Genomic DNA, 10,147 nt, shown 5'->3' with positions numbered 1-10,147 from the left:
ACATAACAGATGCTCAGTCACACATGTTAGAGAATTAGTTTAATTTACTTAAGTTTTTAGATAATAGTGGCATTAATTCTTTATCGTAGAAGCAAGTCTTGGGTTATGTCACTATAGATAGTGATATAAGAACATACCCTGGACAACTACAGTGCTCCCTAGTTTGGAATACACTGTTCATTTTTCAAAACTAATCTGAGGTTTTGTACAACGAGAAATAACTCTTCTTGGCAGTGGCATGTCCATAAGACCCAGCAGTGATCCTCCAAGGCCCTCAGTGCTCCCAGCAAACCTGCTACATCTCCTGGCACTGATTCATACCTTTTCTCTCTCCCCCAATATCCATACCCTTCCCTCCCGCACCACCAGCTGATGATCTCTCTTCTTAGTCCTCTAAGTAAACAGAATCACTCAGCCAAGGGCTCCTGGTACGTTCCACCTCTACGTTTCAGCCTTCCCTCACATCCCCCCTGGGCTGCCTTCCTGTTGCTAGATATGAGCTGGCTTTTCCTTAGGTAAGGTCCCACTCTCTGACTCAACTTCACTCCAGAAATTATCCCCTCTCTCTTTATATTCAGTTTCCCCTCTTGGTGGGATTATTCCCACCAATGAGATCAAATTTCCCCCATTGCCTTCCGCCCATTTCCCCACTTTCTCTTTCATAACAAAGCTCCTCTAAAGAGTGGTCTACACTCCTCACTTTCACTTCTTCTCCCACTCTTCTCTCAAATCCACTCCATCCGGGGCTCTTCTCAATCAACACCCTCTGTCAAGGTCATCAGTGACTTCCAGGTCACCAAATTTAAAGTCAATGGTGTGTTCTCATTTTATTTGACCCATAAGCAACAAACAAAACATTCTCTTTCACTTGACTTCCAGGATGCTGCTGTCCCCTCTTCCTTTTCCTCCACTGGCTGCTGCTTCTCAGCTTCCTTGGCCAGATCTGCCTCCTGTTCTTCATCCTCCTGACCTCTAAATGTTGGAGTGCCCCAGGTCTTAATCCTCAGGCCCCTTCTCTTCTCTTCTCCACCCATGTTCCCAGATGCTCTATGCTGATGACGCACAGATTTCTATCTCTAGTCTATCTAGTCTATCTCTAGGACCTCTCTCCTGAATTCTAGATTCCAATGACTAATTGCCTGATAAACTTTTCCACTTAGATATCTGATAGTCATCTCAAACTTATTATATCCAAAACCAAATGCTTGAGCTTTCCCCCATGCCTATTCCTTCTGTATCCTTCCCCATCTCACTAAATGGAATCTCCAATAATCAGCTTCTCAGGCCAAAATCCAGAATTACCTTTGACTCCTCTTTCTCTCACATCCCACAACTAAATTATCAATAAAGCCTGTCCAGTTTACTTTGAAAATATATCTAGATTCCATTTATGGCTGTCATTCTAGTTCAAATTACCATCAACTGTCTCTTAGCCTACCTTCATAGCCTCCTACCAGGTCTCTGCTTCCATTCTTGTCCTCCCCTCCACCTAGCAAACAGAATGATCCTTAAGAGAGAGGCCAGGTCATGTTCTTTCTCTGCAGAAACCCCTATAAATATCTTCCCACTTCACCTAAAACAAAAGCCTGCCGGCTATCCTCCTGGCATCACTTCCTGCTACTCCCTTTCCTGCTCTTCTGCATCAGTCATCATGGCCTCGTTGCTACCTGTTCCTGGAGAATGCCAAGTCTATACCTCAGGACATTTGCACTTGCTCTTCTTAATATCTGGAAAGCTTTTCACTAAGATAGCTACAGAGATTTTCCTCTTGCTTCATTCATATCTCTGCACAAATATTCCCTCATCCTGGAAGACTTCCCTGACCCAGTCTAAGAATAGCCCCACCTCCATCACTCTTGAGCTACTTTACCTACTTTATTTGCTTTCATACCCCTCTCCTTCACACCCAGCCATTATAACATAAGCCTGACTATATATACACATACATACATATATATATATATGGCTTATTGTCTTTCTCCCCCCACCCATCCCACTCTCATCACTAGAGTCAGAGTTCCATGAGGACAGAGGTGTTGTTCTGCTCACTGTCACATCCCAGCTTGTTGAACAGTGCCTAACACATTGGCTCAACAGTGGCTCGACAACTGTTAAACAAATCATCACTCAAAGCTATTCAAATTTCATCAGTTCTCCAAAGCGTCACCTGTACAGTACTAAGCTGAGGTTTTATGGTTTAGATACACTTCAAAACATCTGGCTTTGAAATAATAAATGTTAGTCATAATTCTGAAGAATTTGTCTCAATGAGTAGTACTCAGTCCTTCTCAGCAGAAAACTTCTTTCAATACTTTGGCTCCTCCTGGCTTTAGAATTCTTCCTCCCAGCACCCCCCTCTGTTTTCTTTTGCCAGATTTCATTACATGTTAACTTTACCCTTCTATGCCTTACTCAAGGTACCACATTTGAAATTCTGCCTACTGTTTTAACTGAGAAAAACAATGATACCTTCTCAATATCATCAGATCTTGTATAGGGTACTGGAGAACAAGAAAATTGAAGACTCCAGAACTGCCCTCATCTTTCTTGTCTTCCTCTCCTCATCTTTTTTGTTTCCTCCATATTTTAATTTTTCCTGTCTTATTTTATAAAACCAAGGAAATTTCAATGCCATGGTGCAAAGTTATTGCCCCTGGAAACCATATCATGCTTAGAAACATATCGTAGATGAAGTTCATATTCTGGACCAACACACACATGTGGTTAGGCAGAAAAAAAGTGTATCAGAAAAGATTGAATGTTCCAGGCATGGGAAATAAATTGACCTCTACTCAACTTACTGCCATGAATATACAGAGGGAAGGACCTGCATCTGCTTCACATTATAAATGCCTAAAGTGCCAGAGCAGTACCACAAACCCAGGGAATAACCAGAAAACACTTGTGGCAAATGTACCAAGGCTGTCCATAGGCTAAGCTCTGCAGCAACACTGTTAAAAGAGCATCCAGTACTTGACTTGCCATTCTAATTGCATAAAATTCTGTACATATTTCAAACAATTCACTTCTAACCATTGAAAATAGAGTGAAATAACGAATTCCTTACTGGACTTCAATTTCCTCAAAGGCAAAGATTTTGTCACATTCACAGCCATACCGGTACATGATCACAACACTGAGTGTATGTAACCTTACAGGTTAACTAGTTCTAATCCAACCTCCTTGAATGACTTGATAATGCAACCTATCACAGTTGCACAGTTTGCACAGGTTTTTTTCATCTTTACTTGCTGTTCTACCTCGTACTTGAGAATTTCAAACTAGAAAAGCTCCAGTCTGAGTCTTTAGGCAAGTATACTAACTGAAAGGACCCATTATTAGCCTTTGTTTTATCCATCTGGGACCAGAATTGAGGTGACAAGATCAGCTGCATCAGCATCCCCTTCCTCACCCACCCCAACACTGATGTGTCCGACTCCACTCACAGCTGGGCAGCCATGGCCTGCTTGAAAAGAAATTAATTTACACAACCCTCATAGGGATGTTCTCAAGCCTGGCTCTTGTGAGAAAATGTTTATTGGTGCTATTAAAATGCATAAAGTTATCTCACCGACACGTACAAGAATGAGGAATGCTGCACCCATAAGACTAAGAAATGGACTGGCCGGGGCAGACCAAGGATCAGTGTTGCCAGGGGTGTCAGGCAGAGGGTTTTGTCTGAAGGGGCACCAGACCCGAAGTCAGGAAAGGGTGGGCTACTCCTAACTCTGAGAACTTCCCTCATCTGAAAACTGGAAGGGTTAACAGAGAAAATCTCCCAGTCGGATTGGTGCCAGACCTACACTTTGAGGCTCTGCAGTGCTGTTAGAAAAATTAGCTTAGCACCTTCAGCTTTCTTTCCGTCATTGCTTAGCTTTCCACACAGACATTCCAAATGGGACCTTTTAAAACTCTGCCCTCAAACAAAGGTGGTTCAAAGCAACACTTCGGATGATATCACAGGACTCCCAGGGCGCCGCTTCACTGCTTCCTCAGCATATGCCAGTGCCCATTTTACAGGGAGGATTTATGATCCTTCTCTCAGTAGAGCGAGCCAAAGTTTTATAATATTCATTAAAAATCAGCATCACATGTAATAATACGGAATACTGCCTCTACACAAGGGGGCCAAGTTATAGGTGTTTAGGGAAACGTGGCAGAATTTCCTGGCCTTGGCAAGGGGTAAAGTTGCAGGCATCAGCACAACACTAACACAACCTTATTTTATTGCAAATATACATTCAGCCTAAGTCCTAATTATTCTCTTTGAAATCCTAACCACCACCAAGCTTTCCTCTGACAGGGCAGCCACACGATCCTAACGGGCAGCAACAACCCCCTGGCAACCTCCAGAATGAAAGGCAGGGGAAAGTCCTGGAACGCAACAGGAGCTGGGGCTGAAGGTGGGGGGGGGGTGATTTTTAATTTACGCCTTGCAATTGATCGCTCTTTTCCCAAAATCGTGTTGGGGGCTTAGAGGTTCGCTCAACGGGGCAAGCTGAGGCCCACCAGAAAAAAGATTCAAACGTCCATATCGGTAGTGTGTCGGAGACTGCTCTATCTCGCCCCATCCCCACCTAAGGGGCGACTCGGTCAGCTCTGTGGGGGCCCGTGGAGCATCTTTTCCCGCTCCTCCAGGGAAACGCTAGACACCCCAGGAATCCCAGATCCCGAGGTCTGGCTTCCCTACTTGGGTGCAGTGCCTTGAGCTCTGGCCCCCTCCCCACGTGCCACACCAGCCCCCGACACTACCCTCACTCCACTAGCCCCCCAACCCTTGCCTTTCAAGGCCGGGCAAGGCCAGGCCAAGCCAGGCGGTCAGAGGGGCCGGGGAGAGGGGGCTCGCCCGGCCGCGCGGCCGCACAAAGCGGGGAGATCAGCGGCGGCGGCGGCTGCGTGAGGCGCGCCCCCTCCCGCGAGCCGGCGGAGCGCGCGCCCGCCCCCGCCCCCGCCCCCGGAGCGCCATTCGCGGAGCGGCTTACGCTAGTCGCCGGGCGTACGGCGCCCCAGCGGCCGGGGAGGTGCGCTGCCCGGCTCCCGTAAAGTTATTGTGAATGGGGAGCGGGTGACGTCAGCGCCGAATGTCAACAATGTAGCGATTGAGAGTGTGGGCGTTCCGGGGAGAGCGCGAGCCGCGCGGCGCGGAGCAAACAGCGCCGAGCCGTCGCCGCCTCAGCAGCCACCGCCGCCGCCGCCGTGCACGCCCGGGCTGCGGTCGCAGCAGCGCTAACGTGAGCGCCCGCCGCCGCCCTCGCCGCCCCGCCTGCCCACTGCCGCCGCCGCCCGGCTCTCGCTTTCTCCCCGGACGCCCCACGCCCCTGCCCCTCCCCCTTCCCGGCACACTCGGGGGGCTGGGAACGAGCTGCCATGTGAAGCGCGTCCCCTCCGCGAGCTTTCGGTGACCCCCGAACCGCCCACCGCGCCGGCTGCCTGGAGGGGGCTGCGGGCCGGAAAGACGCGGGGAAAAGGACGCAAAGTTCTCTGGCGAGGTGAGTCCCCGGGCCCCGGCGGCGGGGCAAGTTTGCGGGGGGAGCGGGTGCGCGGGGCAGGCGGGGAGGCGTGGGGAAGCGGCGCGGGCAGGGAGCCGCGGCCGCCGGGCGCGCAGCCTGCCGCCCAGCGCCCTGCCCGCTTTTATGGCATTTTCTAGGAACGGGAAGGGGGTGGGAGCGGAGCCGGCGGACGCGCCGCGGCGAATGTGCGCTCTCCCGCCCGGCTGTTTACGGCGGGCGAGGCGGCATTGTATTTTGCTCGCGTCGACGGGTGTTTTGGAACAGCAGGGGTAGGAGGAGCAGAGGGTAATAAGTCAGGCGTGCAGGGCGGGCTGGAGGGAGGCGCGCGTCCGAGCGAGCCGGAGCAGCTGTCAGACCCACAGCCCTGCCCCCGGCCCGGCGAGGCCCAGGCGACCCGGCCCCCAGCCCGCGATCCCCGGGCCAGGCCGGGCGGCCTCCTCCCTGCCCGCGCGCGTCCGCGCCCGGGGCTGCTCCGCGAGGACTGCGGCCGCCGCGCCTTTGCGCTCAGCTGTCAGCCGCCGCCGGGTGGCCCGGAACACCGCGACCGGCGGGGGATCAAAGCCTAAGCTCAGGGTCCCAGGAAGAGACAGGCTGGGGGCTTCGCGGTGCAGATCTGGGTGGAATCCGTCCCGCCGAGTTCAGACCTAGGGGCCCGTGGCTTCTGAGAGGGAAACCTTGCGCTCTCCTTTCCTCCGGACCCTGCAGGAAGTCAAAGTGCAACACACACTCACCGCTTACACTCCAGTCCTAGCCCCAGAAGCTTCACTTAGGAGAGTTTATCCAGGGGACGCTTCTACCCGCCTCCCCACGCCGGAGTGCTCCGTGGATCTCGCAGTTCTCCTGCCCTCACCGGGTGGATGCTCGGGAGCCGAGCGCGCCGCTGCAGAGGGCGGCGGGCGGCGCTCAAGGGCTACCCCAGGTGTCTGCGAGAGGGACTCGGGAAGCATCTCGGCGACCTCGGTCTGGCCGAGGATTTGCAGGAACTCGGGCCGTGGAAGGAAGCGGGCAGGGCTGGGTGTATGAGTCTGCAGGGGCCGCACACCCCTGACTTCGGGGGTCGTGGGCGCGCGAGGTATCCCCAGCACCCTCTCGCCTATAGCCGAGTTTGGCAACTTGGGGGAAGTTCCCGCGCGGCCGCTGTCCAGGTGGTTTTGTCTATGGCCCGAGAAGGCGAGCTTCGCAGCCCGCCCGCCGGGTCACCGCGGTTGTCGTGACCCGTGGCCGCCGGGAAAGGAGAGGGACGAAGGCGCTTCACCTCCGGGACGCAGCCGCTGACTCCCGGCGGTCCCGTGGGTAGCAAGGCGCGGCGTTCCTCGCTTTTCACCTTCTCTGTCTAGTGCTGCAGTCTCTCACTCACACTGTGTAAATTTCATCTGTCGAGTGTATTTAACTGAAAAGGGTAATTACTTTAGATAAAAAATCCTTTCCTGCCTAGTGGGAACCTTGGCGGAGATGATGCCTAATGAGATATTTTGCTTTTGTCTGTTTAGAGTAAAATTAGAGATGTTAACTCTGATAACGGTTTTCTCAGATCATTAAAATGTAACATGTAGGAAAGGCATGTCGAACAGTGAAGGCTCTGGCTGACATGAAAGAAGCTGAGCGTGAAAGGCTGCCACTCCTTTCGTGGAGAGGGCTATTTTGGTAAGGCAGCGGGCAGCTTGCTTAAAATGTGAGATAGCCCCACCCTGCTTCTCCGGCAGCTCTCGAGTAAATGGCATTTTTCATTCTTGCAGGTAATAATAAACGTGAGTCAAAATGACATCCTCTTAGAATTAGTCTTTAGTCTGTAAGAGAGATTGCTAAATTACAGTGTTGCATCCAAACTGCTCCAGCGAAAGGTCTATCAGCATTTCCATTATAAATTCAGTTTTTCAGGAGGTTATAAATTTCACCACAAAACTTTGAGTGGCTGAAATGTTTTTCCTTTTTAGTGCTCTTTTTTTTTTTCTTTCTTTTTTTTAAATGCATTGAGGGGGGAGTCCTAGAAATATGCAATCATGGAATAAAATGTTTTGTTAAAATAGAACTATTTGTGCAGAGCAATATTTTCATTTTGGATTTTGGAAGGCTTTTGGCTTGCCATTTGGTAATCATAAATGTGGTGAATAAATTCTTCCGATATCTGTCTATTCTGCAGGTGGATTGAAATATCACTTAGTAGTATATATGCCAGGATTGCATGGAGAGATACAGTCTCCTCATCAATGTGTATGTCTGAACTCATAGCATTATGAACACCCTGTTAATTACTTTTCAGTCCTTTGTATGTTGCATGTTAGGATCTGCCATAGAGAAGAAGGGGTGAGGCAGAAAGAGAGGGAGGGAATCCGGACCCCTTAATTCTCTTTAAGTATTACCAGTACCTGGAAGGAAGCCATTTATTCTCTTTCTACTGAATTATGCCCTTTGACTCACTGTCTTCAGGCAGCTCCCTTCCAGTTGCTCACCTCTAGCTGCTGTGTGAGGGGCTTAATTATTTGCAAACTGCCTTGAAATCCCTGAATGAAAGGCACTGAATTTAAGTGCAAAGTATTGTTATTCAGATATGGAATTTAATGATCCATTACAGTTCATCAGGAAAATGCACTTTGCAGTGATGGTAGGAAATGTTTCCACCTGATAGAGGGTAATAATAACTGCTTAAAAGTAGGTTCAGATTACAGATGAGACAATTAACTCTAGCCATGTGCTCTTCAATTTGTTGCAATTCATTTTGTGATCAAAGTGAGTCACAGAGAGCCAGATGGTCAGGTTCATGTTCAGATCTCTCCTAGGCCAGTCCTTCACTTCTGGGCCCACTGTCTGCACACCCGAGAGGACTTAGTTATTCATTAGCGTCTGTGAGCTGTTCCTCAGAATGTGTAATGGAGGCTCCTGTGATGCCAACAAAAGGGTTCAGGCCAATCTGTATTGTGGGAGCAGTTTAATTTTACTTGGATTAACTCTCACTTAGTGTCTTTGGTGCAGATCCAGCCTTAGCCAGGAGGAGGGACCCCTCTCATGGCTCTGCAGCTCTGCTGTTCATGGCTCCACTGCTCTAATTTTTGAACCTCAGATTTCAGGTGGTATGGTGTCAAGCTTATTGTAAATGCTGGCTTGATTGTTGAATGAATGAGAGAATGCTTAGATAAATACGTGCTTTCCTGTTCGTTTAGGGGGTGAGGAGCAGGACCAGCTTCATGGGCATAAGGCCTGTATGGTTGAACAGGGCCCCTTCCCCTCCCCGCTCCAAAGGACCTCACACTTGGTTTAATGCTCTACTGTTGTCTTCTCAAGATCCTTAATAATTCTTGAACCAGGGCCCCGCATTTTCGTTTTTCACTGCACGCCACAGATTATGTATGTATCTGGTCTTGGTGAGGAGAGGGGTAGGCAACCACTGCATACACTGGCTTTGTGTACCACCTTGTCTGATTTTTCCAAGGGAAGCTGGATATCCAGATTTTTACGTGGAATCCCCTAATTTTTAAGTATTGGCTGAATTTTTTTTTACATATTGGATAGGAACATACATAAAAGCTAGAGCTGGCCTGCAGGCTGTCCGTCTCCCACCACTGAACATACTTAAACATCTTTTTGTTTAATATTTATGTATTTAGCAATTTGCTAAAGGCCCGGCACATAGCAGGTGACTTATGAGTGTGTGCCAAATGATGGTTTAACTATTGGGAAAGTTGAAAGATGTGAGAAAAGCAAAACACTAAATCATGTCAAATCACTTCTGAGTCCCACCCAAGGATTGATAACTTCCTTTTTAACAGAGAATTCAACATAAAAGTCCAAATAATTAATAGCATGGGCACAATGTGATTCTCTGCAGGTAAATAATCCATTGCTTTTGAACCACTAGCCGTCTATTTAGTTGTTATTGACCAGATGGGGTAACTTGGTTGATTAATACCTAAAGACCTCCATGGGAGTTTGACATTTGAAAACACCCACTCCAGTAATAGCTTTGATTTATTGAATACTCGCCATGTGCCAGGCACAGGTCTAACTACTTTAACAGTACATATCTCATTGGCTCTTCAAGCAGCCCTGCAAAGTAGGCATTGTGCCCATTCTACAGAATTGGAAGATTTTAATCCTACGTTGGAAGGAACTTCATCTGAATGCAGTGTGTTTTCTTGAATATCTAAAGGTTATTTCCCCGTTCTGTACACACAATCCAGCCCTGAGTCAATGACTGAGTGTGGTGTAGGACTGCCTGTAGCATACACTGAACATACACTGAACAGAGAACAATACAAAATATAGCATATTTGTCAAAATCTGCAGTTCAAACAGCAAACAAGGTGCATCTGCCTCCCTCATCCTTTTCTTTCCCAAAAGAAAAAGCTCCAGCAACATATGACCTTATCAGAGGCACTCACAGTTCATATGTCAGGACTGAATGCAAAAACTGGAATTTCTTTGGTAAAGAAAATAAGGAGCTTTTGGCAGAACTGAAACCACCTTAGGGAAAGCAGCAGCAAGGCCTTGGGAATGAGAGAAAATAGCTTCTGTACTGTTAATGACAGTATATTACCTATTGCTGTCCTGTCTTTTAAATTTTATGCAAATATTTCCAAATTGTTCAAATCCAGACTGAAGCTTGCTGTGAACTAAAAAATTTTTAAGCTCAGTAAGATTAC

General features: G+C 48.6%; 1 protein-coding gene across 1 annotated transcript in view; it reads left to right on the top strand.

The window, feature by feature from the left end:
* The first annotated feature begins 5,190 nt into the window (after positions 1–5,190).
* BACH2 (BTB domain and CNC homolog 2) overlaps positions 5,191–10,147 on the top strand; it is a 355,379-nt gene continuing 350,422 nt past the window's right edge. Inside the window, exon 1 of the mRNA XM_063097693.1 lies at positions 5,191–5,489. The gene's annotated coding sequence lies outside the window, so the exon portion shown is untranslated. The remainder of the gene's footprint in view (positions 5,490–10,147) is intronic.

The sequence above is a fragment of the Cynocephalus volans genome, chromosome 5 (genome assembly GCF_027409185.1).
Source record: "Cynocephalus volans isolate mCynVol1 chromosome 5, mCynVol1.pri, whole genome shotgun sequence".
Taxonomy (NCBI): domain Eukaryota; kingdom Metazoa; phylum Chordata; class Mammalia; order Dermoptera; family Cynocephalidae; genus Cynocephalus; species Cynocephalus volans.
This window is presented reverse-complemented; position numbering and strand designations above follow the sequence as displayed.